At 35.4% G+C, this 12,046-nt stretch overlaps 1 protein-coding gene across 18 annotated transcripts in view; it reads right to left on the bottom strand.

Moving 5' to 3' along the window:
• Nucleotides 1-12,046, bottom strand: part of LOC128665913 (3-galactosyl-N-acetylglucosaminide 4-alpha-L-fucosyltransferase FUT3-like) — a 126,018-nt gene that overhangs the window by 86,983 nt on the left and 26,989 nt on the right. For 10 of the 18 annotated variants that reach the window (XR_008403192.1, XR_008403194.1, XR_008403193.1 and 7 more), the window contains 2 exons: nt 4,383-4,437; nt 2,619-2,674 (listed from right to left, as the gene is read on the bottom strand). The exons of 3 other annotated variants lie outside the window; for them this stretch is intronic. The gene's annotated coding sequence lies outside the window, so the exon portion shown is untranslated. Of the gene's footprint in view, nt 1-1,163; nt 1,318-2,618; nt 2,675-4,382; nt 4,438-12,046 lie in introns of those variants that run through there. 5 more of the 18 variants (XM_053720178.1, XM_053720181.1, XM_053720175.1 and 2 more) reach the window with 4 other exon arrangements.

Raw genomic sequence — 12,046 nt, 5'->3', positions numbered from 1 at the left:
ATTTTATACTCTGCAGCTGGTTTAACAAGTCATTAAAAATACATTAATAGGAAAACAATTTTACAGTGTACTGTCCCTTTAAATTTGCTTACCAGGGACCTCAGATAATATTGTGGAGTTGATCAGTTTTTTGTTTATTTTAACTTTATCACTTCATAATAAAATGTCAACAAAATGTATAAAGCACAAGAAGTGTAACTGGTAGTGTATTTAGCCTTTTGTTGTTTGTGTAGGTTCTTCTTGGTCATATTCCTCATATATAAATTAGCATAAACCAATAATACAAATATAAGCCTTTCAAGAAAATGTGGAAATTTAAATTAAAAAAAAAAAATATTTTCAATATTTCAATTTCTTTTCATATATAACAACCCCACAGTATTTCAAAGTTTATGTTATCACTTTAAAAATATTACATACCTTAGTAAAATTTTTATTGTAAATTTGTCTTTAAGTTTGTAGTTATAAACAACTGAAATTTCACATTAGAGCAACGTTTCTATTACAATATAGCATTACAATCTTCTGAACAATCAGTATTAAAATGGGAATTTAGTTTGACCTTAAATTATGACTGCACATTTTGACTGTAATGGAATATGTTCTGCTAGGTTAATACCACTAAAGAGTGCAGTTTCTTACTGACAACGATTCTTCAAATGATTATCACAGATTTAAACTGCACTGCACAAAGCACAAAACTGGATTAGAATTTTTAACACATAACAATAAGAACATATTAATAATATTTTCTTTATGTTCTTGTAAATACCATTTTGAAATACAATTTAATTTTGTTTTATTTTTTTATTAATTGTTTATACCAACAACGGAATATTTACATGTTGCTGAAAAAACGCCCTTCATTTTCAATACACTGCTTTTGTATCACCAAGCAAACCATCAATGCAAATGCCTGTAGAGTTTACTTAATATATTAGTTTCCAATAAAAATACACCAATTAATATAAAAATATTACACATTGTGCCGTACCTAATTAAACACTGTAACAACGTCATATTGTTGATAGCAAACATCGAATAAGAATTTACAATATTTTATGTGTCATTTTGTTAGGATAATACTATTTCAATGGTAATATTCTAATATTTTGTCATAAAGGCAATTATCTTCTTACACACAAATATATAAACATTCTCACCTTATCTTTATCTCCTCAGAAATGGCTTTCTTTCAAAGTCTTCTCACATCAACCCCCTGACAAAATAAAATGCTTGCATATTCTAACTGTCAATAGACAGAATATGTAACACCTAATTAGCGCCTCAGAACTGAGAGTGGTAACTCTGCTGTTAGAGGGGCTGTGGCTCTGGCATGAAGAACAACAGGTTAGCACGCCCTCCAGAGCACGATAAGATAAGTATTGTTATAATTGTAGCTACAGGGGAAATTTTCTGACGTCATGTATTGTTTTCTCTCTGAACTTAATTACTGGTTTTGAGACCATTCATAATAACTTCTTAGTATTGTTATATTATATTTTTCATATGGAAAGCGTAAAGTATGTTATATAACTGTTGTTCTTTTGCTTTAGCCCTGTATACGCTTGTCAAATACTTCTTTTTTTCTAACTTTATTTTTGTTTATTTTAACCTTATCCCTTCATAATAAAATGTCAACAAAATGTATAAAGCACAAGAAGTGTAACTTGTAGTTAATTTTGCCTTTTGTTGTGTAGGTTCTTCCCGGTTATATTCCTCATATATAAATTAGCATAAAACAACAATAAAAATATATCTTTAAAGAAAACGTGGAAATTTAATAAAAAAATAAAAAAATCTTACTTTCAATATTTCAATTTCTTTTCAAATATAACAACCTCAGAATATTGCACAGTTTATGTTATATTACATTGTTTAGTCATTTTTTTATTGTAAATTTGTCTTTAAGTCTGTAGTTATAAACAACTGAAATTTCACATATGAGCAACATTTCTATTACAATATAGCATTACAATCTTCTGAACAATCAGTATTAAAATGGGAATTTAGTTTGACCTTAAATTATGACTGCACATTTTGACTGTAATGGAATATGTTCTGCTAGGTTAATACCACTAAATAGTGCAGTGTCTTACTGACAACGATTCTTCAAATGATTATCACAGATTTAAACTGTACTGCACCAAGCACAAAACTGGATTAGAATTTTTAACACATAACAATAAGAAAATATTAATAATATTATCTTTATGTTCTTGTAAATACTATTTTGAAATACAATTTAATTTTGTTTTATTTTTTTATTAATTGTTTATACCAACAACGGAATATTTACATGTTACTGAAAAAACGCCCTTCATTTTCAATACACTGCTTTTGTATCACCAAGCAAACCATCAATGCACATGCCTGTAGAGTTTTCTTAATATATTAGTTTCCAATAAAAATACTCCAATTAATATAAAAATATTACACATTGTGCTGTACCTAATTAAACACTGTAACAACATCATATTGTTGATAGCAAATATCTAATAAGAATTTACAATATTGTATGTGTCATTTTGTTAGGATAATACTATTTCAATGGTAATTCTAATATTTTGTCATAAAAGCAATTATCTTCTTACACACAAATATATAAACATTCTCACCTTATCTTAATCTCCTCAGAAATGGCTTTCTTTCAAAGTCTTCTCACATCAACCCTCTGACAAAATAAAATGCTTGATCGTAAGAAATATCTGTAAATTGTAGGTTATTCTAGTTGATGTAATTCGTCAGAATTTTCTCAAATATTCTAAAAGTTTTGGCTTACATACAGAAAGAGAAGTTATAATAGACAGAATCTGTTAGAGGGGCTGGGACTCTGGCATGAAGAACACCAGGTTAGCACGCCCTCCAGAGCACGATAAGATAAGTATTGTTATAATTGTAGCTACAGGGGAAATTTTCTGACGTCATGTATTGTTTTCTCTCTCAACTTAATTACTGGTTTTGAAACCATTCATAATAACTTCATAGTATTGTTATATTATATTTTTCATATGGAAAACATAAAGTATGTTATATAATTGTTGTTGTAAGTTACTTAAATTTGATTACCAGGGACTTCAGATAATATTGTGGTATTGATCAGTTTTTCATTTATTTGAACTTTATCCCTTCATAATAAAATGTCAACAAAATGTATAAAGAAGAAGTGTAACTGGTAGTTAATTTTGCCTTTTGTTGTGTAGGTTCTTCCCGGTCATATTCCTCATATATAAATTAGCATAAAACAATAATAAAAATATAAGCCTTTAAAGAAAATGTGGAAATTTAATTAAAAAAAAAAATCTTATTTTCAATATTTCAATTTCTTTTCAAATATAACAACCTCAGAATATTCCACAGTTTATGTTATATTACATTGTTTAGTCATTTTTTTATTGTAAATTTGTCTTTAAGTCTGTAGTTATAAACAACTGAAATTTCACATATGAGCAACATTTTTATTACAATATAGCATTACAATCTTCTGAACAATCAGTATTAAAATGGGAATTTAGTTTGACCTTAAATTATGACTGCACATTTTGACTGTAATGGAATATGTTCTGCTAGGTTAATACCACTAAAGAGTGCAGTGTCTTACTGACAGCGATTCTTCAAATGATTATCACAGATTTAAACTGTACTGCACAAAGCACAAAACTGGATTAGAATTTTTAACACATAACAATAAGAACATATTAATAATATTTTCTTTATGTTCTTGTAAATACCATTTTGAAATACAATTTAATTTTGTTTTGTTTTTATCTTGAGGTTAATAATTGTGTATACCAACAACTGAATATTTACATGTTGCTGGAAAATCACCCTTCATTGTCAATATACTGCTTTCATATCACCAAATCATCAATGCAAATGCCTGTAGAGTTTACTTAATGGGGCCGATTTATCAACTTCCATAGGGAGCATGATGCCCCTTGTTTCCGGCGAGCCTGCAGGCTCTAGCAGGAAACAGAAGTTATGAAACAGCGGTCTAAAGAATACGATCGGGTTGATTGATACCCCCTGCTAGCGGCGCAAATCTGCAGGGGGCGGCATTGCAATGATAAATGCTTTCGGGATTTATTGATGTGCAGCGGACATGATACGCTACTTCGTATAATGTCCGCTCACTATCATAAATTTACCCCAATATATTAGTTTCCAATAAAAATAAACCAATTAATATAAAAATATTACACATTGTGCCATATCTAAAAAACACTGCAACAGCGTCATATTGTTGATAGCAAATATCGAATAAGAATTTACAATATTTTATGTGTCATTTTGTTAGGATAATACAATTTCAATGGAAATATTCTAATATTTTGTCATAAAAGCAATAATCTTCTTACACACAAATATATAAACATTCTCACCTTTCTTTATCTCCTCAGAAATGGCTTTCTTTCAAAGTCTTCTCACATCAACCCTCTGACAAAATAAAATGCTTGATCGTAAGAAATGTCTATAAATTGTAGGTTATTGTAGTTGATGCAATCATCAGAATTTTCACAAACATACCAACAATTTGGCATAAAGCCAGAAAGAGAAGTCATAATAGACATTCAGATAGATTACGATTTTTGAGCGCTATAGGGAAATTAATGACCGCAATAAAAGCGGCAGTATTCAACCTCCCTATAGCGCTGCAATTAGAGGGTTTGTAAAACCCGGGTTGCGCGAGCGATATGGTTACGTTGAGCTCCATACCTCACCCAAATACAAGCAATATTTTGACATGCTCGTCGCAATCTACATAATGTTATTAACCCCTAATCTGCTGCCCCTAAAATTGCCGCCACTTAAATAAAACTATTAAGTCCTAATCTGCCACTCCCAATATCGCCGCCACCTACATTACAGTTATTAACCCCTAATCTGCCATCCCCAGTGTCACTGTCACTATACTAAAGTTATTAACCCCTAAACCTCTGGCCTCCCACATCACTAACACTAAATAAATATATTAACGCCTAAACCTAAACCTAACTGAATCAAACAAGTTATGTTATGTATGTGTAAATACTAGTGCCAAAGATTTAATCAAACAGAGCTGTGAAATTGCTGAGCACATTAGGGGTTAATATTTTATTTTTAGTATTTGCGATGCAGGGAGGGGCCTCGGTTTAGGGGTTAATAGGTAGTTTATGGGTGTTAGTGTACCTTTGTGACAGTTTAGTTATGAGTTTTATGGTACAGCCTTTGTAGCATAAAACTCAAATACTGAATTTAGATGCGGTACAGTTCTTGTCCATTTAGGCTGTATCGCTCACCTTTTTGGCCTCACAGCAAAATTCGTAATACCCGGCGCTATGGGAGTCCCATTGAAAAAGTACCTTTTTTAAAAGTACGGTAACTGACGTTGAGTGATGGCCAAAAAGTTGTGCGGTACACCAATTCTGACAAGACTCTGTATAGCGGCGTTAGGGAAAAAGCATCGTTATGAAGCATAATACTTGCTTTTTAACTCATATACGCAAACTGTAATCTAGCTGATTATTAGAATATTTACCACCTAATGTGCTGAGCAATTTCACAGCTCTGTTTGATTAAATCTTTGGCACTAGCATTTAACACAATATAACATAGGCCCTAGATTTAGAGTTCGGCGGTAGCCGTCAAAACCCAGCGTTAGAGGCTCCTACGCTGGTTTTGGCCCGCCCGCTGGTATTTGGAGTCAGTGATTAATAGGGTCTAACGCTCACTTTTCAGCCGCAACTTTTCCATACCGCAGATCCCCCCCTACGCCATTTGCGTAGCCCTATCTTCTTCAATGGGATCTTCCTAACGCCGGTATTTAGAGTCGTGTTTCTGCAGTGAGCGTTAGAGCTCTAACGACAAGATTCCAGACGCCTGAAAATAGCAGGAGTTAAGAGCTTTTCTGGCTAACGCCGGTTATAAAGCTCTTAATACTGTACCCTAAAGTACACTAACACCCATAAACTACCTATGTACCCCTAAACGAGGTCCCCCCCACATCGCCGCCCACTCGATTAAAATTTTTAACCCCTAATCTGCCGACCGCCCACCTACGTTATATTAAGTTACCCCTAATCTGCTGCCCCTAACACCGCCGACCCCCGTATTATATCTATTAACCCCTAACTTGCCCCCCACATCGTCGCCGCAAGCTACTTAAAATAATTAACCCCTAATCTTACCGACCGCAAATTCGCCGCCACCTACGTTATCCCTAAGTACCCCTAATCTGTACCCCTAACACTCGCCGACCCCTATGTTATATTTATTAACCCCCTAATCTGCCCCCTCAACGTCGCCGACACCTACCTACACTTATTAACCCCTAATCTGCCGAGCGGACCTGAGCGCTACTATAATAAGTTATTAACCCCTAATCCGCCTCATAACCCTATCATAAATAGTATTAACCCCTAATCTGCCCTCCCCTAACATCGCGACACTACCTTCAATTATTAACCCCTAATCTGCCGACGGAGCTCACCGCTATTATAATAAATGTATTAACCCTAAAGCTAAGTCTAACCCCTAACACTAACACCCCCCTAAGTTAAATATAATTTTTATCTAACGAATTAAATTAAACTCTTATTAAATAAATAATTCATATTTAAAGCTAATTACTTACCTGTAAAATACATCCTAATATAGCTACAATATAAATTATAATTATATTATAGCTATGTTTAGGATTAATATTTATTTTACAGGAACTTTGTAATTATTTTAACCAGGTACAATAGCTATTAAATAGTTAAGACTATTTAATACTAACCTAGTTAAAATAATACAAATTTACCTGTAAAATAAATCCTAACCTAAGATATAATAACCTAACACTACCCCTATCAATAAAATAATTAAAAAACTAACTACTAATTACCTACAATTAACCTAACACTACACTATCAATAAATTAATTAAACACAATTGCCTACAAATAAATACAATTAAATAAACTATCTAAAGTACAAAAAATAAAAAGAACTAAGTTACAGAAAATAATAAAATATTTACAAACATAAGAAAAATATTACAACAATTTTAAAACTAATTACACCCTACTCTAAGCCCCCTATAAAATAACAAAGCCCCCCCAAAATAAAAAATTCCCTACCCCTATTCTAAAATACAAATATTACAAGCTCTTTTACCTTACCAGCCCTGAACAGGGCCCTTTGCGGGGCATGCCCCAAGAATTTCAGCCTCTTTTGCCTGTAAAAAAAAACATACAATACCCCCCCCCAACATTACAACCCACCACCCACATACCCCTAATCTAGCCCAAACCCCCCTTAAATAAACCTAACACTAATCCCCTGAAGATCTTCCTACCTTGTCTTCACCATACCAGGTTCACCGATCCGTCCTGGCTCCAAGATCTTCATCCAACCAATGCGGGGGTTGGCGATCCATAATCGGTGCTCCAAAGTCCTTCCCTCCTATCGGCAAGAAGAGGACATCCGGACCGGCAAACATCCTTCTCCAAGCGGCATCTTCTATCTTCTTCCATCCGATGACGACCGGCTCCATCTTGAAGACCTCCAGCGCGGATCCATCCTCTTCTTCGACGACTAGACGACGAATGACGGTTCCTTTAAGGGACGTCATCCAAGATGGCGTCCCTCGAATTCCGATTGGCTGATAGGATTCTATCAGCCAATCGGAATTAAGGTAGGAATTTTCTGATTGGCTGATGGAATCAGCCAATCAGAATATAGTCTCAATCCGATTGGCTGATCCAATCAGCCAATCAGATTGAGCTCGCATTCTATTGGCTGTTCGATCAGCCAATAGAATGCGGAGCTCAATCTGATTGGCTGATTGGATCAGCCAATCGGATTGAAACCTATATTTGATTGCTGATTCCATCAGCCAATCAGAAAATTCCGACCTTAATTCCGATTGGCTGATAGAATCCTATCAGCCAATCGGAATTCGAGGGACGCCATCTTGGATGACGTCCCTTAAAGGAACCGTCATTCGTCGTCTAGTCGTCGGAAGAAGAGGATGGATCCGCGCTGGAGGTCTTCAAGATGGAGCCGGTCGTCATCGGATGGAAGAAGATAGAAGATGCCGCTTGGAGAAGATGTTTGCCGGTCCGGATGTCCTCTTCTTGCCGGATAGGAGGAAGACTTTGGAGCACCGGATTATGGATCGCCAACCCCCGCTTGGGTTGGATGAAGATCTTGGAGCCAGGACGGATCGGTGAACCTGGTATGGTGAAGACAAGGTAGGAAGATCTTCAGGGGATTAGTGTTAGGTTTATTTAAGGGGGGTTTGGGTTAGATTAGGGGTATGTGGGTGGTGGGTTGTAATGTTGGGGGGGGGTATTGTATGTTTTTTTTTACAGGCAAAAGAGCTGAAATTCTTGGGGCATGCCCCGCAAAGGGCCCTGTTCAGGGCTGGTAAGGTAAAAGAGCTTGTAATATTTGTATTTTAGAATAGGGTAGGGAATTTTTTATTTTGGGGGGCTTTGTTATTTTATTAGGGGGCTTAGAGTAGGTGTAATTAGTTTAAAATTGTTGTAATATTTTTCTTATGTTTGTAAATATTTTATTATTTTCTGTAACTTAGTTCTTTTTTATTTTTTGTACTTTAGATAGTTTATTTAATTGTATTTATTTGTAGCAATTGTGTTTAATTAATTTATTGATAGTGTAGTGTTAGGTTAATTGTAGGTAATTGTAGGTAGTTTATTTAATTATTTTATTGATAGGGTAGTGTTAGGTTTAATTATAACTTAGGTTAGGATTTATTTTACAGGTAAATTTGTTATTATTTTAACTAGGTAACTATTAAATAGTTCTTAACTATTTAATAGCTATTGTACCTGGTTAAAATAATTACAAAGTTGCCTGTAAAATAAATATTAATCCTAAAATAGCTATAATATAATTATAATTTATATTGTAGCTATATTAGGATTTATTTTACAGGTAAGTATTTAGCTTTAAATAGGAATCATTTATTTAATAAGAGTTAATTTATTTTGTTAGATAAAAATTATATTTAACTTAGGGGGGTGTTAGTGTTAGGGTTAGACTTAGCTTTAGGGGTTAATACATTTATTAGAATAGCGGTGAGCTCCGGTCGGCAGATTAGGGGTTAATAATTGAAGGTAGGTGTCGGCGATGTTAGGGAGGGCAGATTAGGGGTTAATACTATTTATGATAGGGTTAGTGAGGCGGATTAGGGGTTAATAACTTTATTATAGTAGCGCTCAGGTCCGCTCGGCAGATTAGGGGTTAATAAGTGTAGGCAGGTGTCGGCGACGTTGTGGGGGGCAGATTAGGGGTTAATAAATATAACATAGGGGTCGGCGATGTTAGGGCAGCAGATTAGGGGTACATAGGGATAACGTAGGTGGCGGCGGTTTACGGAGCGGCAGATTAGGGGTTAAAAGTGTAATGCAGGGGTCAGCGATAGCGGGGGCGGCAGATTAGGGGTTAATAAGTGTAAGGTTAGGGGTGTTTAGACTCGGGGTACATGTTAGAGTGTTAGGTGCAGACGTAGGAAGTGTTTCCCCATAGGAAACAATGGGGCTGCGTTAAGAGCTGAACGCTGCTTTTTTGCAGGTGTTAGGTTTTTTTTTCAGCTCAAACTGCCCCATTGTTTCCTATGGGAGAATCGTGCACGAGCACGTTTTTGATGCCGGCCGCGTCCGTAAGCAACTCTGGTATCGAGAGTTGCATTTGCGGTAAATATGCTCTACGCTCCTTTTTTGGAGCCTAACGCAGCATTTGTTTGAACTCTCGATACCAGAGTTAAATTTATGGTGCGGCCAGAAAAAAACCCGCGGAGCGTTAACAGCCCTTTTACCGCCGAACTCCAAATCTAGGCCATAACTTGTTCGATTCAGCAGACTAACCAAGTTTAGAAAATAACTCTCATATTTTGAAATTTCTACATTATAAAGTGCCACCATGCAATCAATTAATCAATTAATAATTTTCTTCTGTATGGGAGTTATTTAAACCCACATTTTATTATCATGCATTTAACATCAGTATTCCTTTCTGAGCAACCAACATTTAGGAGAAAAGTGAAATTAAAATCTTCCACAATGCACAAAATGTAAAGAGAATAACTTGTGTAGCCCTTTAACAAGTAAATAAGTGAGTCATTGTAAACTTCATCTACATACAATTTTACATTTACATTACATACAATTTTACATTTACACACTAACGCCTAGATTTAGAGTTTGGCGATAGCCGTCAAAAACCAGCGTTAGGGGCTCCTAACGCTGGTTTTGGGCTACCGCTGGTATTTAGAGTCTTGTAGGTAAGGGTCTAATGCTCACTTTGCAGCCACGACTTTTCTATACCGCAGATCCCCCTACGCCAATTGCGTATCCTATCTTTTCAATGGGATCTTTCTAACGCCGGTATTTAGAGTCTTGGCTGAAGTGAGTGTTAGAACTCTAACGACAAAACTCCAGCCACAGCAAAAAGCCAGGAGTTAAGAGCTTTATGGGCTAACGCCGGTTTATAAAGCTCTACTGAGCTCTAAAGTACACTAACACCCATAAACTACCTATGTACCCCTAAACCAAGGTCCCCCCACATCGCCGCCACTATAATACAAATTTGTAACCCCTAATCTGCCGTCCGCACACCACTGCAACCTACGTTATCCCTATGTACCCTTAATCTGCTGTCCCTAACACCGCCGATTCCTATATTATATATATTAACCCCTAATCTGCCAACCAGACCTCACGGCTACTATAATAAAGTTATTAACCCCTAATCCGCCTCACTCACGCCTCAATAACCCTATAATAAATAGTATTAACCCCTAATCTGCCCTCCCTAACATCGCAGAAACCTAACTTCAAGTATTAACCCATAATCTGCCGACCGGACCTCACCGCTACTCTATTAAATTTATTAACCCCTAAAGCTAAGTCTAACCCTAACACTAACACCCCCTAAGTTAAATATAATTTTTATCTAACGAAATAAATTAACTCTTATTAAATAAATTATTCCTATATAAAGCTAAATACTTACCTGTAAAATAAACCCTAATATAGCTACAATATAAATTATAATTATATTGTAGCTATTTTAGGATTAATATTTATTTTACAGGCAACTTTGTATTTATTTTAACCAGGTACAATAGCTATTAAATAGTTAATAACTATTTAATAGCTACCTAGTTAAAATAATTACAAAATTACCTGTAAAATAAATCCTAACCTAAGTTACAATTAATCCTAACACTACACTATCAATAAATTAATGAAATAAAATACCTACAATTATCTACAATTACACCTAACACTACACTATCAATAAATTAATGAAATAAAATACCTACAAACAATTAAATAAACTAAATAAAGTACAAAAAATAAAAAAAGAACTAAGTTACAAAAAATAAAAAAATAATTTACAAACATTATAAAAAGATTACAACAATTTTAAGCTAATTACACCTAATCTAAGCCCCCTAATAAAATAACAAAGCCCTCCAAAATAAAAAATGCCCTACCCTATTCTAAAATATAAATAGAAAAGCTCTTTTACCTTACCACCCCTTAAAAGGGCATTTTGCGGGGCATGCCCCAAAGAATTCAGCTCTTTTGCCTGAAAAAAAAACATACAATACCCCCCAACATTACCCCACCACCCCCATACCCCTAATCTAACCCAAACCCCCTTAAATAAACCTAACACTAAGCCCCTGAAGATCTCCCTACCTTATCTTCACCACGCCGGATATCACTGATCCATCCAGAGGAGCCTCCGAAGTCTTCATCCAAGCCCAAGCAGAGCTGAAGAAGTCCATCATCGGGCTGAAAAGGTCCATCATCGGTCTGAAGTCTTGATCCAAGCGGGTGCTGAAGAGGTCCATCATCGGGCTGAAGTCTTCTATCAAGCGGCATCTTCAATCTTCATCCATCCGGAGCGGAGCCATCTTATTCCAGCCGATGCGGATCCATCCTCTTCTATCGATGCCTACCCAGCCACCCACATATATTGTAGCTTTTCCGATCAGCCAATAGAATGCAAGCTCAATCTGATTGGCTGATTAGATCAGCCAATCG

The sequence above is a fragment of the Bombina bombina genome, chromosome 7, assembly GCF_027579735.1.
Source record: "Bombina bombina isolate aBomBom1 chromosome 7, aBomBom1.pri, whole genome shotgun sequence".
Lineage (NCBI taxonomy): Eukaryota > Metazoa > Chordata > Amphibia > Anura > Bombinatoridae > Bombina > Bombina bombina.
Note: the sequence above shows the minus strand (reverse complement) of the source record. Positions and strands in the feature narration are given on the sequence as shown.